The following is a 26,116-nucleotide window of genomic DNA, read 5'->3' on the forward strand; positions in this document are numbered from 1 at the left end:
GAAAAGATTGGAATGTTTGAGGATGGGTGACAGGAAAGAGCTGGGAAAATAGTCATCTCCAACCTACAAGTATAGAAATGCCACCATAGAGTTGATCCTTATGTTAGAGGCAGTGACTTTCAGAAGGATGCAAATAAAAGACAGCACTGCTCCACCACTAGTTCTTGAGTGAGTATCTTTCTAAGTGCCTAGACAGTGTTGTTACATGTTTAATAGACCCTCACCTGAAGTTTTCTTGTATAACAAATGAAGAAGGAGGGGACAAACAAAATTTGGAATGGGACATTTCATTTATTACATTGAATATGAATATGTTTCATGTGTACAAAATGTAGCAATATGACCTGAGCATCTGGGCAAGCATCTAAACCACTGTGCTATCTCTCTGGCCCCTCTGCTTTGATTATTAGACAGATCATAATTACAGGTTGGAAGCACGTGAATGATTTAAGAGGAAACAAGGGAGATTCAACTATTCTCATGTTCTTAATTTTGCTTTCATTTTCACAGTTATCAATCTTTGACGTTAGAAACATCCTACTACATGTAATTCAGAAGATTGATGAATATTGCTTTAAAATTCATTTGAAATTTAGGCTATTTGGTTCTACTGTTCTTAGGCATTCTTGTTTTCAAACACTACAAGATAACAAAGGGGTTGATTAGCTGTTCTTCTTATTTGCAGTAATAATTTGGGGGGGGATAGATAGAAGCAAAAATTATATATTGGGAGGTGGAAAGGATGGAATTCTCCATAACCAATATCTTCTATCTTTTCATCAAAGGGAAAGGTAAGGATATTCAGTACTACCTGTCTGTTCAAATGTCACTGAAGATACTGTTTGCTTGATCCTATCAGAGGATACAGCCAAGTTGGCTTAAATTTATACCTTTCATTTCTGAGTTTGAATATTGTTGTATTATAATTCTGTTAGTGAATAGTTTCAGTTATTATCAGGACTGAGCCTTTTCTCTATATAGAAGGTTTGCCCTTTCTGCGCTCAAGAGGGGATTTGTCCCAAATGAAACGAGTGTAGACATTGTGCCAGATATCTTTTTTCTCAGAGCTTCATGGTCATTCTCCATCTGCTAAGAAGCAGCTGAGGCTACTCAGCAGCATCTAACATATTCAGGTCTCTACACAAACATAGCATGTCTGAGGCTCCATGGATAAGAGCTTGTGTTTGCAGGGGCTTGTTGGAGATGAAATCCAATATTCTCAGACACAACTAGACAGGGACAGACAAGTGAGGGCACTACAAATGACCTCTTTAGAAAACCAAGGCATTTCTTTATTGAAAAATGTATGTGATGTCGTGGGTTTTTTCGTCTGCTACTGGGAGTAGAGAGGTCCTGATGATATTGCAGGTCATGCACCCCTAGTCATCACTAAGGGGAAAATGAAAATAGACCCTGGGTCCTAACAAAAGCACTGCATAAAGGTTGTAGAAATCAGTGCTGTTCGCTTTACAAAGGCAAAATCTTTAACCCCCTTCAGTCCCCCTCAGGAACCTAACTGGCATTAATACACTGTCCTCTGTGTGTGTGTGTGTGTGTGTGTGTGTGTGTGTGTGTGTGTGTAGGAAGCATATAAATAGCTTTATTCATTTAGCAATAGGAGGGGTTTCTATTTTGTCTCCAAGGGCACTGAAAGGGATTATCAATTGTGGATTCAAACTGGAAAACTGGCAGCACCATATCTTCTAGTAGGTGAGTTTCTGAAAATTTGATAAGATGGATATGTTTTCCTAACTTCTGAGAGCCAGAATTGGCCAGAAAGTTTAACTACTAAATATTAAGCATTTCCAGAGTGGCAGTCACAAGTACCTAATAGTAGAGTTGGGAAGAATAGTGTGGATTTTTCTCTTCAATTCTCAAAAGCAGAACTAGTTTACCAAACTTTAAAAAAAAATCTGTCAGCAGTATGTATTATTTAATTTCGCCTACACATTTGTCTTTCCTATACAGTTCTTGAATTCTTTTTCCTTATAAGATTAGGCTACCTATTAAGGTTTGCTAGTTTGACCCCCACATGGTAAGTAGGTAAGGTCTACTAAATCATAGATTGGAGATCGAGAGATCCCAAGAATTTTCTGAAGAGTTGGTATAGCTTAACATCAAAGGAGAAACAGGACTGCCTGGAAATACTGTATTTCTATGCCAACACAGGAAACGTGCATTCCAAGCAACATTGTCTCTTTCTTTGCCCTTCTTTCCCTTGCCCACTTAAAACGGCTTTGGCGGAGTCCCTCTGTGGGTAGACCGAGGGCCAGGAATAGATCCTAGCCCGTTGCAGTGTGCAGCACCAGCGCCAGGACCACTCAGCCGTAAGTCTCCATTGTGGTTTTTCTCTGTGTAGGTCATGAGATACCGTACAATATCCAAATGAGCCATGTCAGAAGCAACCTTGGCATCGTGGTACCGACGACTGAGGACATAACTTTCATCCAGCCACCACTCTTCACAAGAGCACACCTTCGTCCAAGGTCAAGATGCCAGTTTATTTTGAAACCCACCCCCAGGACTCCTGCATTGACCAGAAATGGTGAGTAGCTGCTCCTCTGCACAGTCCTGCTGCGTTTTGATGCCAAAGGTTTCGTTCCTGAAAACAGTACCGAGATCCACACTTGCAGTCGGATGAGATGGTTGTTGAATTTTCCTAAAGCAAAGACAGTTTTAGGAGGTGGTCATTACGGAAATTCTTGTCTTTCTACATTATTCATTGCTCTTAAACTGTAGGCACATTACAGCGTTGGAGGCTCCATTGAGCGATACAGGTGTGCAGTGCCTTCTTTCTAGCATGAGACATTGCACTGTGTGTTTCTCAAAATAGTCCCATCTTCACAAAAGGTAGTTTGAGAGGGTCATCCCCTACCTGCATTCTGGGTCAGATGATTTCCATAGAACTCTCTTTTGGGTCCATTCATCTAACATGCATTCCCTAGAAACATAGCCATCTCCTACCTATGCCATCAAGAAAAAGAACTCTAGATGATAAAGTGACATTAAATGGAGGGGGTCCCAAGTGTGAGCTTTGAAGTCTTTAGTCTGAAAAGGAGATTGATCTGGTTTAATTTTCCTGTTATGAATACAAACCAGGTGTCTGTATTTGCAATAAAAACAAAAGAATCATTGGGATAGTGAAAAGTCCATGCTGAATTTCCATGGTTGTCTTTTGTCAATGTGAACCGACTGAGGGACCCAGAAGTAACTCTCTTATATATCTACTGCACACACCCTCACCCTATTTTCCTGATTTCTTTTGGCCACTCCTGACTCTGCCCTCAGGTACTGAATGTGGGTTGGCCATGTGTGTGCAAGACAAAAGCCCTACCTGCTGTACGATCTCTCCAGCCTCTAAAAAATTTGAGGTAACAGTGCTTTTCAGGAAACTTGAACATCACATGCCAAATGATACATACAAATAGACAGATATGCATATTAGGAAATGTCTCAGGAACTCTGCTGAGACCATCCATATTTCATTTGCTTTTTTTCCAACTGAGATTTATTCTGAGAAACCTTGTCTCACAGGTGGTTGAATACATAAATTACCACAAACAATACTCTTTTCCCCACTTCAAGGAAGTAGTCAAGACTTTGTGAAAACTTTCAGTCACATCAGTCACAGTTTTAAAAGCAAGACAGCTTTATTTAGTATCTGGCAGCAAGACAGATAGGAGAAGTTATTTGAATATATAAAATGAACTAGACAGACTGACCAACAGTTGAACTGGCAAAAACAAAAGACTGAATACTCAACATTTTTATCTGTGACTTAAGTAGGGAGAGTTGTATTGGACTTTATTTATGTCTTTAATTTACTTTTCAATAAAGTGGTTTGGGATAATTTGTTACATTACATATTCTAACACCGATCCCACCACTATTGTACCTTCCCACCACCATTCTTTCCAATTGTCCCAACCACCCCTCAAGCCTGCCCCTAGATCAGAGCCTGAGTTATTGATTTTCTATGGCTTGTTATCAATAATTTGCTACAAACGGTCAAAAGATGTTCCTGTAGAAGAAAGTATGTGAAGATTATTGTAGCTCATCATGGAGCCCTTAGGCCCTTGTAGAAATGGTTACTAACATGCTCTTACAGGTTAAGCCTTAAGTCATGATATCTTGTTCATAAGCATAGGTTGCCTTGTACTTTCCATCCCATCCAATGTGGTGTGCTCCTCCTTATTTATCAGTGATGTGAGTTTGAGATGTTGTTCTAAGAATTCTAAAATTCTGAATGGGCTGAACCATCAGAACATATCTTTTAACTGGGCTGAAGTCACTTTTATTTTAAAGTGACTCTTTTTGGATCAGAACCCTGAGGTGTTTTTTTTTTTTCCCAGACAAATCTGGAATTGAGCTGAGAGCTACCTGGAATGGAATGATCTAATGTAGCTCTTGAGATTCTAACCTAAATTGAATTCCCAGTTTGAGGTTCACATTGACTCCTCTGTGTGAGCCTCAGGGATCAACAGGAACTGACCTACTTCGTTAGGTCGTGACATTTGTGATGAAGTTCTTCCCCTGCATGTTTGCGCTGACCTTGGCATCTCTTTTTTGATGGATTCAACTGTTTCTGTTACCTAAGGAAGCCTGTCCTTTACTTTGAGAAATGCAGTGCCAAAACTCTACACTTGGTTGATTTCTCCAAAATAGGGAAATACCCAAACTTTAGTTTCAGTGATGAAAAGGCTAGCAAACAAAGACTTGTATAGAACATTTTTTCTCTTTGAACATCACCTGGAATTGAAAGTGTCAATGAAGTGAAGTCAATTCAACTAACTCGTACTGATCTTCTTCCCTAAACTCAGGCCACAGAAATGTTCTGCGACAAAGATCTGTTCTAAACTGGTCATTTTGGAGAAGGCCTAACACACAGTTGGATGATGGATCAGATTCTACGACAGGAAAACTGTTTGGTATCTCTTTGCCAAACATCTGCGAAAATGGCAACTTACCAACACCGATTCTTGTGAGTTCTGTTTTGTCCTGTAACACTAACTGCCCCAGGCGCCATGGAATCTCATCAATGGCCAAGACACAGTGGCCATAAACTAAAGCTCCCAGGAGCGAACAAGACAGATTTTCCTGGACATTATTTTCTATTCATAACAAGCAATACAAAACAAATTGTCTAGCATTGCCTTTTCGGCAGGTTTCAGTGGTGGTGGGACTGGTGTCAAAATATTGAATGTAACCAAATTAGAGAGAGAGAGAGAGAGTGGAGGAAATTGTCTGCCACATTGGCTGGGGAAGGGGGTAGGGGAATATAGGATATTTTGGTGGTGAAAAAATGTGCACTGGTGAAAGGATGGGTGTTTGATGATTGTATTACCAAAGTTCAAACATGAAAGTTTTGTAACTATCTCATGGTGAATCAATAAAAAGGGAGAAAAAAATAAAATAATAAAATAAAATAAACATTCTGAATGCAAAAAAAGTAATGTGGACTTCATGCCCAATTCAATCAGCTTAATCAATGGCTGAGTAAATAGTCCTACTCCGATATTTAAAAAAAAAAAAAAAACAAGAAGGGGAAGTCTGTCAAAGGAGAGCTTTGATGGAAAACTCTTCCCAAATAGAAGGACGATAGATAACCACATGCCTGCCAGTATCATCATCAGTAACTTAAAGGATACAAAACCCAATTGAACTCTATCAGAATTCTAGAAAGGTTTTGATCATCTGGTCTACTAGTGTTAGTAAACATCACATAAGCCTGCTCAGATCAATTAGAATTTGCCTTTTAGATAGAGAATCCACAACATCTCCACACCCTGTTCCTTGAACTCAAAAAGTATTCTGAAAGCCAGTTTCACATTAGAAGCAGAGAATAGTTTGGAGAAGACTCTTTCATGGGTTTTATAAGTATTTCGATTCTTGGCACATTTGGTTACCATTCATCAATGGAGTGGCTCAGAAGATAGGCTCCAGTTCATGAGTTTCCTCCTTACATGAATATGGTATGTGCCATTGCAACGTAGGAAATACTAGTCGAGCCACTTTTTAGCACAAATTTAGGGAGTAGTTCTCTTCCTACTTTAGATTACAATGCTGGGGTTCTAGTATCAGGTATTGCTATAACTAGGTTCCAGAGTCCCATGGGTGCTTGTCTCTTCCTTCAAGCAGAGGACAGAGCAGGAAAGAGAAATTCAAACGGTATTCCGAGGGAATGTAGTAGAGAAAGCTTCCACCAGAGGAGAGTGTTGAGTTTTTTGCAGCAGGAAGTAAACACACACTGTCTGTGGCACTGTGGCACTGTCCTCCCATTGTTCATCGATTTGCTCGAGCAGGCACGACACAAGTGGAATGACATATGAAACGGAAAAAAGAAAAGCAAGTGGAGAAATTTGGCAGAAATATTTTTATATTTGGAATCAGGGAGGAGAATGGGGAAGTCTGTGTTAGAAAGGAACAGGAAAATACTGAGGAGGAGAAAGGTTAGCAGAGAAATTTGACTATTGGTTCGCCGAACAAACAGATGACATTTAAAACAAGCGTCTGTAGTAAAATGTCTTGGTGGGATGTTGACTATAATAGCATGAATATATAGAATGATGAACTACCAGAAAACACATGGGCTTTCGTCCTCCTGGCAGTTCCCTAGTTGTGTAAACACACAAAAAAGAAAAAGGCCGGCGGTCAGGCCGCTTCCCCACTCCAGGGAGGTCGAAGGCGATGGTCAGGCGAAGGAAGGAAACGAGGGCCAGGCTGGTTGGTCTTAGCAGCGATTTATTACATGGAAGAGATGTATGTCACGGAGGCCTCAGGAATCCTCAAGCATGTGCACACTTGTTCTCTCCGCTTCTTTCCTCAGCCCCATCTTCCCAGGTTCTCTGGTGCACGTGTCCCCCCCCCCCCCCCCGCAGAGAGCCCTGAAATCTCCCTTATATAGATCATAGTACCTCTAAAGGGTGCAATATAATGATGTCATCAAAAGGAGTTACAGAAAGAACACTGAGGCAAAACATACATTGTTTCTTTACATCTGCTGGCCAGTAATCCTGGCCTCACCTTTTTATAAGCTATAAGCACTTAGATTAGCACAACAAAGACCAGTCTGCTAGAGTTTGGAATCTACATCTCCAAAATCAACCAGCCTGGAGCCAGGCATCTACATCCCAAAGACCAGGCCTGGCTTAGCACCTGGGATCTGTATACCTAAGGCCAGCCAGGTTCCTGTGAGATAAGAGAAACTACCTCAATATACTGAAATCATTCACTGAAGGCAGTTTGAAGGGGAGAAAGCAGTCTCATCCAAGCTAGTCAGGACACACAGGAAAATTGCTTCTAGGACGTGTTTCTCCTCTCCTTGTCCAACCAACATATAAGCATACATAATATTAATCATTTTGTATGGACACAGTAAGAAATACTTTGAGCTTATAGAATTGCTCTCCTAGGGCCATCTCGATCTCAGACTGCAGTGCTCAGGCCAGATATCTTTCCTATTCCTAGCAGCAGGGCCCTAGTCTCGTCATTACTTTTGGATCATGACATCATTTGCCTATGATCAACCTCTTAACTTATAGTTAAGAATCGTGGCACCTTGGCCTGGCCCATCGTGATGCCAGGGTAGCACATAACTTACCGACTTGCCCTGGTTCCATCCAGTCCCACGTCGGGACCCTGCCCTTGGGGTGCTAGGAAGTGAGGGCAACTGAGGCTTAAGTTGAGAAGGCAGATGCCCAGGAGTGAATAATATTCAAAGCCAATCAATTCCTAAGTTCAGAGCATATTAATTAATTGTCTTCCTGAATCTATACAAAAGGACATTGCATTAAAGTAAACTGCTCAAAAGACATAAGGAGAGGAGAAAGGAAATATTAACTTACAGTACAGCTTCAGTGTCTAAGCAGGATGAGACCTTACAAATTGGTTGGGGAAGAGAGCATAGAAGAGGTTACAGACAGACAAAGTAATGGGAGTGACTCAGGAGCACTGTGATGGGTGCAACCTGATAAACCTAAGCTCCGTGTACTCCAACAGGCTTTCGTCTTCCTGGCAATTCCCTAGTGATGCCCCGATATGAAGCACCATTCTGCTTTTCCTCCCTACAGAACATACTATGGCTCCTTTATGAGAGGGGGCCCTTGACAGAAGGCATATTTCGTCAATCCGCAAGTGTGAAGGCATGCAGAGAATTAAAAGAAAAATTAAATGCCGGCACTGATGTACAGATTTATTGCGAGCCACTTTTTGTAGTGGCCTCCGTTTTCCAGGTACGAAAGGTTCTCCCTTAATCCACTCTGTCTTGTGTTGCTCAGGAGAAATACAATGGGATTCCCTCGCGTAACATGCTCAGAATAAACTGTAAGCCTGAATGGTTCTTAGATAAACATCAGGAGCTAGAGAGATAATACAACTGTTAGGGCACTTGTCGTACACACAGCGTAGCAGGATTCAATCCCAAGCACGTTTAGCTGGTCCCCCAAGTCCTGTCAAGTGTAAGCCCTGGGCAAGGCTGCATGTGGCCCAAAACCAAAAAGAAAAAAGAAAGAAAGAAATCATACTTTATCAGGTCAGCATTGAGTTTTTTTTAAAGCCACCAGGAAGTCTAAGAGCGAACACAGCAGGGAAAGCATTTGCCTTGCACACAGCCCAAAAGCCTATAACAGAAGTATTCATAGCATGATTCTCAAAACAAACATCCTAATACAATAACTTTCATACAGTCTTCCTACCTTCTTAACACTGGCAAGATTTTCTAAAGGAAGCTCACTAAACTTGAAAACTAAAGTTTGCCACAAGAAGCATTTGCCTAAGGAAGAGATATTGCTTGGGTGAGTGGGGTGGGCTGGGGTTGGGGAGCCACTGAAAACTCCACTCTTTTGAGCCTTTACTGTTCTTGCTGCGCCCCACTAATGCCATCCCATGCAGGACAATCCTGTGGTGCCAGTGATTGAAACTGAGGCTCCTGCATACACAGCATCCTCTCTAGCCTGCTAACATCCCTTCTAATAGAGGCAAAGGTTGAGAAGGAAGAACCACAGAATCTGGACTGCCTTTCTCAAAGAACTCCCAACGTCGGCCTTGTTGGCGTTCCTCGCACTTAGACTTAGGGTACCAGAGTTTGATCCACAGTTGAGCTAGAGATAAAAAATGCAGAGTCAGAGCCATCTTTTAGTAGTTTTGAACTTTTAGGTTTGAACTCAGCAGGAGCTTCTGTAGACCTGTTTTACCTTCCCACCTCCCAGCAGGGTTGGAATGCACCAGAGCCAGGAGAGAGAAAGGTCCTGGAACAAACATCCAACTCAGGAAGTATGGTGAAATGGCACACTCTGCCCACCCCTAGCGAGTGCAATTTAGGAATAGGAAGTGAGCCGGCTCTGCTCCTTGACAACTCTGAAGTAGAGGTTTGCAATGAAGCACCTCTCAAAAGAACTGAAGATTGGTATTAGGTTCTCTCATCTGGTTTGGCCAGAGTATATGATGACTTGTCAATCCTAAATATAATCCAAGGTATACATGCTGTGCTTACCCAGCTCTGATACTGTAAGGTTTTTTTTCTGTTTTGAGATGTCAGATTTTCTCTCATCTTTAAGGAATTTAAACCACATGTCTTGAAAATTAATTTTACTGTTCTTCACCAGGTTTAGAATGTGAATTCTTAAATTTTGTACAAAATCCTAAGGTTATACACAACAAAACTTAAGAAGAGTTTAACTGCAAGTGATTTGTGCAAAAATAAAATAAAAAACTATCAGTATAGTAGAAAGTCTGTTCAAGTGAGTCCCAGCTATCTGTTTGCATGCAGTTACCAGAAACATCTTGGTTTCTAACCAGATTCTAACTTGATTCTAACCAGAAGTTAGAATCGATCAGAAAAAGGACCGAGTCAGTCATGTTCCTACTTGTGAAATCAATTTATTAATAGGTAACATGACATCAAGGGGTTTTTGTAACAGTCATAAATACATTCTAGCTTCCAGTTTATTTTTTAAAGTTTTTAAGTTTTTTTCATTTTTGGAGCATTACAGAGCCGTTCATAATTGAATTCCAGTCATACAATATTCCAACACCCATCCCTCCAGCAGTGTACATTTCCAGCACCAGAGTCCCCAGGTTCCTGCCCAACACCCCTTACCCCCTCCCCTTGCTGCCTCTTTGGCAGGTGCTTTTCTGAACTCACTCTCTCTCTCTCTCTCTCACCCTCTATCCTTTTGGGCATTGTGGTTTGCAATATTCATACTGAAAAGTTATCAAGAATATTTCTTACCTACTTTTAATCCTCAGATCTTGTCCAGAGTGATCATTACATTACCGGTTATTATTGTCATAGCAGTCACTTCTCTCTCTTACCTACCCTCAGCCCCACACACACTTGTGGCAAGTTCGAACAACTGACCAGTCCTCCGAACCCAAAGAGGCTTTCTAATGACCATAAGATCTCAGCTACAATTAGCTAAACTTCCCATATCTCCTTCATATCTATTTGACTATATGACAAATTGCAGCAGACCCATAATGACCCCTACTCTATATGAGAGGAGTAAAGAAATAAATAAACCATTATTTACTTTCAAAATAGTCCATCATTGCTCTGGGATCTGCTCATTAAACTAACAGGCACCCCAGCTCAAACATTAGCCCTGCAAACATGGCATCTAAATAATAAATTTTGAGTTGCCTGTGCTCAGGTAAGTAAAATCAATAATTTGGTTTCTCAGCAAGAGTTGAAACTGCCACGTCTAGAGTCGCATCTATCTTTCTCTTGTATCAACTTACAAAAAGGCAGCCTACTTCTCAGGCAGTGTTGGAGACCAGGATTGGAGATCAAGCTTTGCAAGCTCAACTTGATGAAGACTGTTGATTGGGATAACCTTTTGCTGGTGTCATACTCTGCTTCCATCAACCGCATCTATTTAGAGCCTGGAATGATTTCTCCCCCAAATCTATGAGAGCACTTATGTGGAGAACACTGGGAGAAACTGGAGTGTCTCCCCCAAGAATAGGAAGTAGCAGGGAGTTAGTATTCTTCACTAGACTAGCCTTCGCACCACAGCTAGTGCCTGTCCCATCTGAGGAAATAGGAGTACAATAAGTAGCGGGCTGGTTACCACATGCCTAACCTCAGAAAGACCATGTTAGTGCATCTATTTCTCTGAGCTACTGGTCTAAAGTTGTGTGTGTGGGCGGGATGGGGGTGGGGGTAAGCCACAGGGCAAGGGAAGGTGCTGTCTGCTTACTTACGGCCAGACTAGCCCGTTGTATACATTGCTACATGCACACAAAAGGAGGTGGAAGTTTCAATAGACTTCAGTCTTCAGTGACTCCTCTAGTTTTGGGGTACAAGAGAGTCAAAGTTAAACTAAAGCATGTGTTCGTAAAAGTGAATGTTAGTGCAGAGTTGACCAAGAACTCTGTTTCCCGGAGAAGGGAGAAAGAAATTTAACGAATCTTCCCACCCAAAGCTTTTCTTCTTTGCCCCATACTTAGGAGCCTGAATAATGACTTAAATATTTCAATTTCTTCTATATAAGGATTTTTTGAGGAGTATTCCAGGTAGTCTATTGTCATCAAACATGTTTGAAATTTGGCTTTCGATAATGGATGAAGCGAATCCTGAAGAGCGTATCCGTACTATCCAGTTGTAAGTGCGCTAGTTTTGTCATGTCTCAAAATCTTTCTGAAATGTATAACTTGCCTAGGAAAGTAATGATGACTATTAAAAGCACATTTGAGGGGGCTGGAGCAATAGCACAGCAGGTAGGGCGTTTGCCTTGCACGCAGCTGACCTGAGTTCGATTCCCATCATCCCATATGGTCCCCTGAGCACCGCCAGGAGTAATTCCTGAGTGGAGAGTCAGGAATGACCCCTGTGCATTGCCGGGTGTGACACCCCCCCAAAGAAAAAGCAAAAATAAAAAAAAAACACATTTGAAATAGTAGGCGCAAGAAAGATAGTGGAACAGGAGGGAGCTTGCCTTGCACACAGCTGATCCAGGTTCCATCCCTGCCATTCCATTTGGCATCCTCAAACACCATTGGATGTGACCCAAAAAAAAACAGAACAAACCAGGAGAGTAGATTAGCTGCCGTCATTGGTATTTCAGACGTAATTCTACCACATGGAATTCTTTACCTTTCTAAGAATCTGATAAGAACTGAAACCAATAACATCCAGAGCTAATGCTCTAGACCAAATCTTATCATTGGCGGTCTTAATTTTGTTAAGTATTTCACCAAACAACTCCTTAAATGTCTAACTCAACATCTGGATTCTTCTCTCAAGGAACTCTAAAGTCTGAGCAGATAAACTAGGAATTATAGTACTGTCTCATCAATGCCAGAAAAGACATAACTAGGGGTGGGATCTTCTTGGAGAGGCACTGCAGAAGGCTGCTCACTATTAAGAGTCAAGGGAGAGAGGAGTTGCAAAGTCTCTCCATCTTAATCACAGAGAACACATGGTTCTGCTGCAAAGGGAAGTTCCTAGCAGAACTCTGCACCCCTGACCCTAAACATTTTCTGTATTATGAGAGAATAAGAAAGATATGTCTAGGGACTGGAGCGATAGCACAGTGGGTAGGGCATTTGGCTTGCACATGGCTGACCTGGGTTCAACTCTTCACATCCCATATGGTCACCCAAGCACTGCTAGGAGTAATTCCTGAATGCAGAGCCAGGAGTAACCCCTAAGCATTGTTGGTCTGACCCAAAAATCAAAAGAAAAAAAAAGAAAGAAAGATATGTCTACCCTAATAAAAAGCAACACTTCCTTCACCTGTGAAAATGCAATCACTTATTTTTGCAAACGCTAGTTTAGTAGTCCTTTCTGGAATAACATTTAAAAAAGTTTGTTTCATTTGAATGAATCAAAGTGAGATACAATTACAGACTTACAAACTTGCATGATTACTTATTGGTTATACAATTCTTGAATACACATCCCTCCACCTGTGCCCATTCTCCATCACCAATGTTTCCAGGATCCCTCCGACCACACCTACCCTTTTGCTCCCCTCTCCCCAACTCTGAGGCAGGCATATTCTCTCTTTCTCTCTCTTTCTGGGTATTGTTCTTTGCAATACAAGTACCAGGTGACCATCATGTTTGGGCGATGGTCTACTTTCAGCACGCATCTACCATCCCAAGCAAGCCCTCCAACCATCATTGATTTAGTGGTCCCTTCTCTATCCAGCTGCCTTCCCTCAGCACATGAGAACAGCTTCAAAAGCCTTCCCCGCAGAGATCCCCTTGGCTCCTATCTCTACTCTCCTTAGGTGTTGGTCTCCGATTATTTTACTTTATATTCTACAACTGAGTGCAGTCATTCTATGTCTGTCACTCTCTTTCTGACTCATTTGATGTGATACTCTCCATGTCCATAAAATTGTTTGAAGAAAACCGCCCTAAAGCCCTTCTGGAGTAACCTTGAACTTGTGAATTATCTAGACTGCTGTTGATAAACTATGTTCTTCTATTAACAAAAGAGGTCTAGCTCCTAAGAGGGTCAGAAATCAAGGCCATGGAACAAAGAGGTTATTACTTTCATTATGATTTTGTGGGATGTTCAGACAGAATGAACATCAGATTATATGCTTTGTTGCTTGTCTTAAAGATCTTATCCTACAACCTCAAATAGTTCAAAGACTGATGACCTGAAAGTCAGAGAACCAAAAGAGAGTACCCTAGACAATAGCTGCCTTCTTACTGAACTTCCTCAGCAATCTTTAGATTCCTCGTCCGTGTCCTTTATACCCTTTCCCTACAGACTCTACCCATTAGACCACTGCACTGAGCCTAAGTGCCTCTGCTTCATTTGGCGCAGCACCACCCACCTGATTTTCCCACTGGCTGCAGATTCTGGCTAAAAATAACAAACTTTCAAGATTATCAATAATGTCTCTGTTTCTCTGGGTAACAGTTAAAATCATTTTTAGTGACTAATTGTTTGAAATCCCTTATGAGCTGCAGTCCAGACAGTGGGAAACATAGTGTGAGAGTGAAGGAGAATGCTAAGCTCTGGATGGAGCAAGGATGTGTCCCAAGCACACAGCTGAGGCCAAGTGCTTGGGACACCAAAAGATACACTGGCATTTCTGCATTGCTGGAGCAACTTGATATTTCAAGGAGCATGTTGGGAGCTGGAGTATTAGTAAAGCCAGTAGGACACTTGCACGTGGCCAACCCGGGTTCAATCCCCGCCACCCCATTTGATCCCACAAGCCTGCCAGAGTGATTCCTGAATGAAGAGCTACGAGGAATCGCTGAGTAACATCAGGTGCACTACCCCACTCCCGCCAAAAAAAAAAACACATTAGTTGTTTAATTTCCTCAGAAAGTGTGTGGGATAGTTAGCTTGAGAGTGTTCGGAAATGTCTCTGGGTTTCAGGCAAATATTTTAGGCAGCGCTGTTTTACAAACCATTCAGTACCACTTTTACATCTTTCTAGACCCAATGCCCTATTCATTTGACCTCTCTACAGGCAGTGCTCACTCTGCACACCATCACACTCACTAAAACTCTGCATATCTGACTGTGCTCTTACTTTCTTTGGTTCCCTATGGACAGAAAAAGTGCCTACTCTATACAAGCTTTCTATGAAATGTCTTCTCTAAAGTGCCTTATTCTTTCTTTAGACTCTTACAGCATCTTCCAAGAGACAACATCACTGTCCTGAGGTATCTTTTTGGAGTGCTACACTGCATTGAGCAAAATTCCTCTTTAAATAAGATGAACGCTCTCAACTTAGCTATATGCATAGCCCCTAGCATCTTGGGGCCACCAAGAGATACCCCGAAGGTGGAAACAGAGATTTACGAAAAGGTAATGGCATTTCTTTTTTCTTTTGATGCCCCAGGGAACTGAGTTTTATTTCCTATAGCATTTGGGGTAGTTCTGGTGTCTTCTTTAAGTAACATAACATACCTTACAGACTACATTGAACATGTTATCCTAGCCTGTTCATCTATTCACACATGGATGGCAGTACCGTAATTTGTGTTAAGCCACATTCAAGTGTGAAACACTGATAGTACACGCCAGCATCAACATATTCAACAGAGAAGTACTCCCAATTGGGTCACTTCTCATTTCCCTTGAAGAAGGCAAGTCCTTATGTCTTCAAGTGATGAGAAAGCAACTGACTTATATGAAGGGAAGAAGAACTTTGAAGTGGGACAGGTCACGGTTCAATTCTCAGCCCATTATGTACAGAAAATATATATATATATCTGTATATGCTCTTAGAAAAATGATTTGCAGTGTCCACCATTGCCAAATCTAAAAATCTGAAGTAATGGTAATCTCAAACTCATATTCTAGTGACTGGGAGCCACACTCATGTACAGTGTTCTTGCTTCCACCATTCTTCCTGTTCCACTGTCTCAGACACTGGGGCAACAAACCAAAGATTCCAGTATCCATCTCCATAGGGGCTGCTGCCCCAGGTGAAACTTTACCTCCTCCCACATCAGGGAATTCAAGGGAATGAACTTCACTGGCAGAGGCTGTGAGACAGAAGACAAACTCCCTCCTCCTTAAGAGGCCCCATGAGCACAGCCTCTGCCCACACTCACACACGTCATCAATACTTATCAAAGAATGCTTTACCAATTTTCATGATGTATGATTTTGTCGCTTCAAATACTCTACACAGAGGATACTGAAAACAGTCCTCATTTTAAAGTCAGAGCCATTGGCAGAAAAGTGTTAGCATGAAATCCAGGTCACAAATAGTGATTCTTTAATGTATACGCCAAATAACATACTCAGATGGAGAGTTAAGACACTTGACTTGCATGTGGCAAACCCCACACCTAGCACTTCCTATGGTTGCCCAGATACCGCCTGGTGTGGCCCAAGTCCTACACCCTCCATCCCCAAAAATGCCTTGTGTTTTGTGACTTTGAAAGCAGACATTTCTCTTAGGATTCACGTATTACAGGTGACTCGAAGAAAGGCTGTATAAAAACAGGTGCTTCCTTTTTTGTCCTTTTTGAACAGATGTCCAAACTCATTCAATTCATGATAGAGAATTGTTTCCAAATTTTTGGAGAGGTAATCATTTGCCTCTTTGGAGAAGTTTCGAAACCATATGATAGGAAAAAGAATATTCCAGGTATTGTAAAGAAACAAGATCTCTAGGGGGTTGGGGGGTGGGAGAACATGGACACTTGACTGGAACAGGGGGTATTTCTTAGAAGGCAGGTCTTTCTTGTCAGCAAAGGTCAGGGCATGGGGACGTCCACAGATTCACTTGGTGAGGTCCCAGAATCCAAGTAACTCATCAGCAACATGAGATACTAGAGTCATTTTAGCCTCTATTCAAATAAAGTTACACTAGGACCAAATGTGTTTACGTTGCTATGGTTGAAGTTGTAGTCAATGTCCCAGTGGCAAAGTAAGGCTTGTCTTTGGCTGTGTGATTCCTGGCATAGAGTCCTTGAAACTAAAAAAATAGTATCATGGCTGGTGTCCATGACTGAGTGGTGCTTGCATGTTGGAGGCCCTGAGTTGGATTCCTGGCAATGCCTTCCTCACCCCAGCACAGCTAAAAGGGGCTGAGCAGCAAGTTTTCTCTCACCCTGATCACCTTTTCTAGTCCTTCAAGTACCTCTCCAATAGAGACGACTTTTCAGGCTCAAAGGATACCTGGGATTGCTCTTTGGGCTCGCACGCTGATAACCCTGATTTTGAAATGTCTGGTTTCTCAGACGGCAGGCCAGCACTGCTTGGCTTCTACAAAAAAAGGACACGGTGGGATGGTATTCATAAAATAGACAAAAATCATTGCTGTTGTGGGGAAGGAGGTTTGGAATATGAAGTCCTGTTCTATCAATGACTAGTTCTATGGTCTTCAAGCTGCCATAGCTGCACCAAGAAAATACAGAGAAATCTAACTAATGGGGACTGAAGCAGTAGTACAACAGGTAAGGCACTTGCCTTGCACGTGGACGACCTGGGTTCAATTCTTGGAACCCCTTTGGGTCCCTGAGCCTGCCAGGAGTGATCACTGAACACTGCTCGGTATGGCCCAAAAACCGAATGGGTGTGTATGGGTGTGTGTGTGTGTGTGTGTGTGTGTGTGTGTATACAAAAGACATACAAAAGAGAAATAGTAGTTGTTAGAAAACAGTTTTCTGAGCCTAGAGTTGTAAGTCCCCACCAGCGATCCATGTTAAAAATCTGAACCCAGTTCAAGACGTTGGTGTATACCAGACATCAAGTCCTTACTTATCTTTACCATTTCTTGTTATTTTGGTATGTCCTCATGACAAGGATGTATGTAGCATGTGCTTGAGAAGTTCTTTTCCTACACTAACATTTGGGAAGATTGTGACAGAACCTATCCTCCTTGAGAGTAGGAGGCAAATGACAAGAAAATTCCATGGAAGATGTCTGTTTTTAAGGCACATGCACTGTGTTTGTGGTAAGAAAATACTAACAATAACTTGGATATTTTTTTCCCACAGCTTGTTTGCAAAAGTCCTATGATAGTGTGGAAAATGAACACCCATATCTTATGCCATGGTATCATGGAGAAGAGGACACCCCTGATGGTGATCCTGTCTTACTCTCAAACCCTCCCCTGGAGAGCCACTCTAAGCTCCCATCGGGAAAATTCAAAATGAAAAGTCCAAACGGTGCCAGATGTCAGGGGCAGTCCTCGGAGCCCACACTCTCCACAGAACTCTGTCTCAAGGAGAGCGTTCCCCAGGAATCGCGGGTGGCCTCCGCAGCGGCTCATGCCGTGCCCTTTGCCAACGCACATCATGGTGATCACGCCAGGGATTCCTCAGGGGAAACCCTAGTCAGATCTTTGTCAAGCAGACTGAGCCTGTGCTCGGAACCAGTCCCTGAAACACACCACAAACTCCCCGAAGGCATTCGGGGGGCCCAGCCTTCAGAGCCCACCACACCAGGGGCTCCAAGCCCTATGAGGCAGCAGCGGAGCTTCTCCGAGCCCACTCTAAACAGCCTGAGGATAAAGTGGCCCTCTTGGAAGGAACTGTATCAAAAAAAGTTCTGCTGCCATAGCTGTGACTCAGCCCTTTCACCACCACAGAGAGACTGTTTGAACCAAAAGTCACCCGGAAATGCAGAAAAGCAATGCTTAGAGAGAGATGTTACAGGCCTGGTGGGACTGCCTAAGAACAAACCCCTCCGCCAGTTGAGGCGATTTTCAAAATCCAACACAGGTCTGCCATGCGAGTCCATTTCTTTTTTTATTTTATTTTATTTTTTTTGGTTGGGCATTATATATATATATATATTGTAGATTTACAATTTTTTGTGCTTGGGTTTGAATTATAAAATGATCAAATACCCATTCCTCCACCAGTGCCCATTTTCCACCACCATGGATAATATCCCTCCCACCCCCATCCCCCCCATTCCCCCCTGCCTCTGTGGCAGGGCAATCCCTTGTGTTCTCTCTCTCTCCTTTTGCTTGTTGTGGTCTGCAAAAGAGGCATTGAGAGGCAAACATGTTCAGTGCATAGTCTACTTTCGACATGCATCTCCCCTCCTGGGAGGATCCTCCAAACACCCTTTATTTGGTGCTCCCTTCTCTATCTGAGCTGCCCTTTCCCCTAGAATGCCCGGCTGGCCTCTAAGCTATGGAGTAATTCTCCTGGTGCTGATCTCAGCTATTCTTGGGTATTAATCTCATATTTTGTTACTTTATATCCCCCAGATGAATGCAATCTTTCTATGTCTATCCCTCTCTTTCTGACTCATTTCGCTTAGCATGATACTTTCCATGTAGTACCACTTCTATGTAAATTTCATGACTTCATCTTTTCTAACAGCTACATAGGACTCCATTGTGTAGATGTACCAAAGTTTCTTTAACCAGTATCTCCTCTCGGGCACTCAGGTTTTTCCCAGGTTCTGGTATTGTAAAGAATGCTGCAATGAACAAACAAGTGCAGATGTCACTTCGACTATACTTTTTTGCCTCTCTGGGATATATTCCCAGGAGTGATTTTGCTGGGTCAAATGGGAACTCAATTTCTAATTTTTGGAGAATCATCCATACTGTTTTCCAAAAGGACTGAACCAATCTACATTCCCACCAGCAGTGAAGGAGGGTCCCTTTCTTGCCACATCCGCGCCAGCACCTGTTGCTTTTGTTTTTTTGGATGTGGGCCTGTCTCTGTCGTGTGAGGTGATATTTCATTGTGGTTTTGATCTGCATCTCTCTGATGAATAGTGATGTAGAGCATTTTCTCATGTGCCTTTTAGCCATTCAGATTTCTACTTTGAGTATATTTCTTTTCATTTCATCACCTCATTTTTTGATGGGGTTAGAGGATTTTTTCTTGTGAAATTCAACCAGTGACTTGTAGATTCTTGATATCAACCCCTTATTGGATGGGTATTGCGGGAATATACTTTTCCATTATGTAGACTGTATTTGTATTTTGGTCACTTTTTCTTTGGGGTGCAGAAGTTTCTTAGTTTAAGATAGTTCCATCTGTTTATCTCTGTTTCCACCTGCTTGCCTAGCAGTGTGTCATCTTTGAAGATACCTTTAGCTTTAATGTCTTGGAGGGTTTTGCCGACCTTGTCTTCAATGTACCTTATGGATTCTGGTCTGATGTTGAGGTCTTTAATCCATTTGGATCTGACTTTTGTGCATGGTGATAGGTAGAGGTCTGAGCCAATTTTTTTGCATGGGGCCATCCAGTTTTGCCAGCACCATTTGTTAAAGAGGCTTTCCTTGCTCCAACTCCCATTTCTTGCTCCCTTATCAAAGATTAGATGATTATAAAAGGGTGTTGAGAGGATCCTCCCAGGATGAGAGAAGCATGCTGAAAGTAGACCATAGACCAAACATGATTGTCACCCATCGCCTTTTTTGCAAACCACAACACGCAATAAGAGAGAGAACAAAAGGGAATGCCCTGCCACAGAGGTAGGGTGGGATTGGGGGGTGGGGGGTGGGAGGGGTCCTGGGATCCGTGGTGGTGGGAAATGGGAACTGGTGGAGGGATGGGTATTTGATCATTGTATAATTGAAACCCAAGCACAAAAATTTGTAAGTCTACAACTGTACCTCGTGATGTCTCACTCATAAAATTTTTTTTAAAAAATTAGATGATTATATATTTGGGGGGGTCAGGATATTAAACCTTGTTCCATTGGTCTGCGGTTCTGCCTTTGTTCCAGTACCATGCCATTTTAATTATAACCACTTTGTAGTAGAGTTTAAGATTGGGGAGTGTGATTCCTCCCATTATCTTTGTCTGAAGAAATGCTTTAGTTATTCGTGGAGACTTATTGTTCCATATGAACATCAGGAGTGTTTGCTCCATTTCTTTGAAGAATTCATGGGTATCTTTATTGGGATCACATTGAATTTGTACAATGCTTTGGGGACAATTGCAATTCTGACCATGTTAATCCTCATCCTCCTGATCCGTGAAAAGGTGATATCTTTCCATTTCCTCATGTCCTCTTTTATTTCATGTCACTGTCATTGTCCTCCCGTTGTTCATCGATTTGCTCGAGCAGGCCCAGTAATGTCTCCATCAAGAGACTTGTTGTTACTGTGTTTGGCATATCGAATACGTCACGGGTAGCTTGCCAGGCTTTGCCATGTGGGCTAGATACTGCCACGCTCTCCGAGAGGAGCGGAGGAATTGAACTCGTGTCGGCCATGTTGGTCCCTTGCGAGGCATATGCCCTACCCACTGTGCTATCGCTCCAGCCCATTTTATCTTATGAAGCAGTATTTTATAGTTTTCTTTGTACAGGTCCTTTACCTCCCAAGTTAATTTGATTCCGAGGCACTTGACTTTCTGGGGCATAATTGTGAATGGGATTGATTTTTTCATGTCATTTTCCTCTGTTTCATTATTTGCATATAGGAGAGCCATGGATTTTGGGGTATTGATTTTATAAGCTGCAACTTTATTGGACAAGTCTATTGTCTCTAGGAGTTTCTTGGTGGAGGCTTTGGGGATCTCTTAATATAGTATCAAATCATCTGTGAGAGCTTGATTTCTTCCTTTCCTATATGGATGCCCTTAATGTCTTTTTCTTGCCTAACCACAATTGCAAATACTTCCAGCACTAAATTGAACAGGATTGGTGAGAGTGGCCATCCTTGTCTTGTCCCTGATCTTAGAGGAAAGGCTCTTAGTTTTCCCCATTGAGGATTATGCTTGCCATAGGTTTGTGGTAGATGGCTTTGACTCTATTGAGGAAAGTTCCTTCAAAACCCATTTTGGTGAGAGTTTTCATCCTTAATGGGGGTTGGATCTTGCCAAATGCTTTCTCCACATCTACTGATATGACCATATGGTTTTTATGTTTTCTTTTGTTGACATGGTGGATTCTGTTGATTAATTTTCGAATATTAAACCATTCTTGCATCCCCGGAATAAATCCCACTTGGTCGTTGTGTATGATCTTATTGATGAGATGTTGGATTCTATGTGCTAATATTTTGTTGAGGATCTTCGCACCCATGTTCATCAGGAAAATTGGCCTTTAGTTTTCTTTTTTACTGGTATCTTTGTTTGCTTTAGCTATTAGAGAGACATGTGCCTCATAGAAACTGTTTGGGAGATTTCCTGTTTCTTCCATTTCCAGGAAAAGCTTGAGAAGAACTGGTAACAGGTCCTCTGTAAAAGTTTGGAAGAATTCACTAGTGAATCCATCTGGACCTGGGCTTTTGTTTTTAGGAAGACTTTTTTGTTTTGCTTTGTTCTGTTTTATTTTTATTTATCTATTTATTTTTGCTTTTTGAGTCACACCTGGCGATGCACAGGGGTTACTCCTGGCTCTGCACTCAGGCGTTATTCCTGGCGGTGCTCAGGGGACCATATGGGATTCTGGGAATCGAACCCAGGCTGGCTGCATTCAAGGCAAATGCCCTACCCGTTGTGCTAGCTCTCCAGCCCCGTTTTTTTTTTTTAAAGAAGATTTTTGATCACTGTTTCAATTCCCTTGATACTAATAGGTTTCTTGAGGTATTCCAAGTCTCCCTTGTTTAATCCTGGGAGAATATTGGAATCCAGGAATTTATCCATTTCTTCTAGGTTCTCTTGCTTCGTGCCATACAGACTTTCAAAGTCATCTCTGATGATCTTTTGTTTTTGTTGTGTTATCTCCCTTTTCATTTCTGATTCGTTTTATTAGGGTTCTTGCTCTCTTTTTCTTTGTGAGTCTTGCTAGTGGTTTATCAATCTTGTTTATTTTCTCAGAGAACCAGCTCTTGGTTTCATTGATCTTACGGATTGTTTCTTGGGTTTCCATGTCATTGATTTGTGCTCCAAGTTTTGTTATTTCTTTCCTTCTGCCTGGCTTGGCCTCTTTCTGTTGGTCCTTTTCTAAGATCTTGAGTTGTGAAGTCAAGCTATTTATATAAGCCCTTTCTTCCTTCCTGAGAAATACTTGCAGAGCTTTAAGTTTCCCCCTTAAAACGGCTTTAGCTGCATCCCACAGGTTCTGGTAACTCGTGTCTTCAACCTCCTTTGTTTCCAGGTATCTTTTGATTTCTTCCTTCATGTCCTTCTTAACCACTTCATGTCCACTCGTTGTTCAAGACTGAGCTGTTCAATTTCCAGGTGTTTGATCTGCTTTTCCACTTCTGTGCATGATTAACTTCTGTCTTCAGTGCACTATGGTCTGAAAAAGATAGTTGACACAATTTCTATCTTCCTGATTCTGTTGAGGTATGTTCTGTGACCCAGCACAAGGGCTCTTGTGAAAACTGTTCCGTGTTCACTGGGAAAAAATGTGTATTCTCTCTTTTGGGAATGTAAGAGCCTACATAGTCTATGAGCCCTCTCTCTTCTGTTTCTTCCTTCAAAGACAGTGTTTCCTTGGTGAGTTTTATTCTTGTTGATCTATCGAGGGGTGATAAGGTGGTAATGAAGTCTCCAACTACTATTGTGTTGCTAGCAATGTCCTCCTTAAAACCTATTAGTAGGTTTTACATATTTAGTGGGTCCCTCACTAGGTACAAATACATTTGGGAGTGTGATTTCTTTCTGTTGTGCATATCCCTCGATTCATAAAAAAATTGCCAGCATCATTCATTGAAGAGGCTTTCCTTGCTCCACTTCATATCTCATGCTCGCTTATCAAAGATTAGACGATTCTATATGTGAGGATGTGTGTAAGGATATTCAACCCTGATCCAATGATCTGCAGCTCTGCCTTGTTCCAGTAGCATACTGTTCTAACTGCTCAAACATGAATTATTGGGAGGAAAAGTCAAAGAAGTAAGAAACCACACTGGGCAATAACTGTGCCAGGAAAAGACCTGATGGGCGCATTCCTGAGATGGTAGCAAGTGACGTGAAGTGACTCTCACCTGCCAAACGAGGGGCTGTGCTGGACTGATTAACTAGATTTTTGGAAGCTCCTATCCTTAGAAAACAACAAGTTTTTACTTTACTGTTATTACTACCATTACTTAGTACACAAAATCACGGTAGTGGTGAGAAGCAGGCTTCACACCTCTTGGCTCGTTTGGTGGGATTTGAAAACTGCTTTATAGCCCATTCGGTTTATTTTATATTCCAGGACATATATACAGTCTTATCTGCCTGGATAGCAGATAGCCTCGTTCATTTGGTGTGAGGGTATACAATGTGGAACCATTTTTCCCCGCCGGGAGAACACTTCTCCCGTCAAGTCAATATAACTAAGTGGATCGCTCTGTGTCCTGACAACTTCACGGACCAGACCATCCTGGTCAAGGATGATACATTGACCTTAGAATCAACTGACCATACTGTGACTCCTCACCCTGCTTAAAAAAGAGCAGAGAGTTCACTGACCTGTGTGACTTAGACTGAAAAGAACGGATGCATCCAGTTCTAACTATCTCTCTTTACACTCACAGCAAGCCTAAACTAGAGACTATAGTAAACTCCCAATATACTACCCAAGTGTCTTCTTTATGACTGTCTGAAGGAGAAAACTGATGGACACTTTGGGAAGAAAAAGAAATGCCTCCCACAAAACATGGAAAGAGTTGTCAAGCCTCATCTCACCACTGCCGTGGGTTTGTGTACCATCAACAACACGCACTTCAAAAAAACCTGGCTATGGGCTGGAGCGATAGCACAGCGGGTAGGGTGCTTGCCTTCCATGCAGCCGAAACAGGTTGGATTCCCAGCATCCCATATGATCTTCCGAGCGCCATCTGGAGTAATTTCTGAATTCATGAGCCAGTAATAACCTCTCTGCATCGCCAGGTGTGACCTAAAAAGAAAAATAAAACCCGGCTAAATCAGTCCAACACTGTCCATCCTTCGGCAGGTGAGAGGAACTTAACATGCTCCCACGTGCGCTACCACCCCAGCGTCATGCCCATCAGGTCTTCTCCTGGAACCGTTATTGGCCATTGTGCTTTCTTACTTCTTTTATGGATTTCTCCTAAATTAGTCCCATTTGAAGACTGGCTTTTATATCCCATTTGGATTCTTTTAGGGTCAGCAGCATTTCTACAGTCTATAGACTTGTGATTAGACTTGTTTCGTTGGTGTGAGATGATAAACTTGGCAACCTACTCGAAATTATTTTCTCAGCCATCAAGTTTTACCAAGTTGCTCAGAATTTATCTCTAGAACAATCCATCAGAATTAGTTGCTTACAGTCTATCAAAAAATAAAGAAAAATAATAATAAAAAGAGTTTGTCTCTATAATCATCTACTAAATTGAGTGGCTCAGAATTTATTTCTATAATCAACAAATTTAGTTGCTCAGAATTTATCTCTAAATTCATCCATCAAATTTATATGGACTTGTAGACACCTACTTCGACTATTATGTTTCTTGGTCACTTGAAGATTTCCAAGTGTCACATAATATCTGAAATGTAACATAGTTGCTTCTTGGAACTAACTTCCAGTCCGCACTGGTTTCCATGGAATTCACTGACTCTAAATTATTTCTCTTGTGCACCAGAATATGTTGACAGTGTCAAGTTGCTCAAACACATATCTCCAGTCACCTATCAAATGGACCTTTCTATACCTACAAACAATCTGTTTAAACTGTCTGCAGAAGTCAAATGGACTTTTTTCCTAATGACTCCCAATAAGTTACTTTTCATTTCTATTGGACAATTCCTCTTGTCAAACAACATCTACGTGTAAGGCAGTTGATTGCTGCAACAAACTATAGGAAAAACCTTTCTAAGAAAACACTTTAAACAGTTTTTCTCGGCTACCAGAAAATGCTGACCATATCAGCATGCTCAGAACTACTGTCTGGAGTCATCAGCAGTGCACTTTTCTCATTTCACTCTCAAGAAGTTATGGCTTAGTCATCATAAAACTTAGAAATATTCTTTCTCTATTGTCTGAAAACTTGTATTTCTCAATAACTAGGAGAAAAAATGTTTTCTGTAAGATAACAGAATTACCACACAGCAACAAACAAGAAAACCAGCTGGAGGGCACCACAGCTCCCGGAGAATGCTCCAGGCCCAAACAGAACCGATATCAGCTGGAGGTCCCAGATAGGCTAGGTGCTGCCGTCCTGCCTTCTCCAGATGGAATCCCAGTGACCATGAGCTCCTAAAAGTATAGCTCTGGCATACGGGTACCAGGACATTTTTTCCGAACTGAATGGGTCAGCCCCGGCTCCCAGACAACCTCTCATTCTGAAATCATGCCCACAACTCGCCCTCCAGCACCATCTTACACCACACACCAAGAGAGAAGAAATCCCGGTATAGGGACCCACAGCTGCCGGAGAATTCTCCAGGCCAAAAACAGAGCCGATATCACCAGGAGGTCCCAGATGGGGTAGGTGCTGCCGTTCCACCTTATCCAGATGGCATCACGGTGACCATGAGTTCCAAAATGCATGGCTCTGGCATGAGGGTACCAGGACTTTTGTTCCGAACTGCAAAGGGGCAGGCACGGCTCCCAGGCAACCTCTGTTTCTAAAAGTCACGCCCACAACTTGCCCCAGCGCCATCATAGAACTCACATCAACAAAGAAGAAAACCGGCTGGAAGGCTCAACAGCTCCCGGGGAATGCTCCAGGCCCAAACAGAACCGATATCACCGGGAGGCCCCAGATGAGGTAGTTATTGCCATCCGGCCTTCTCCAAATGGAATCCCAGTGACCATGAACTCCTAAAAGCATGGCTGTGGCATGCTGATACAAGGAGGTTTTTTCCA

Source organism: Sorex fumeus, unplaced genomic scaffold (assembly GCF_029834395.1).
Source record: "Sorex fumeus unplaced genomic scaffold, SorFum_2.1 ptg000103l, whole genome shotgun sequence".
NCBI classification, from domain to species: Eukaryota; Metazoa; Chordata; class Mammalia; order Eulipotyphla; family Soricidae; genus Sorex; species Sorex fumeus.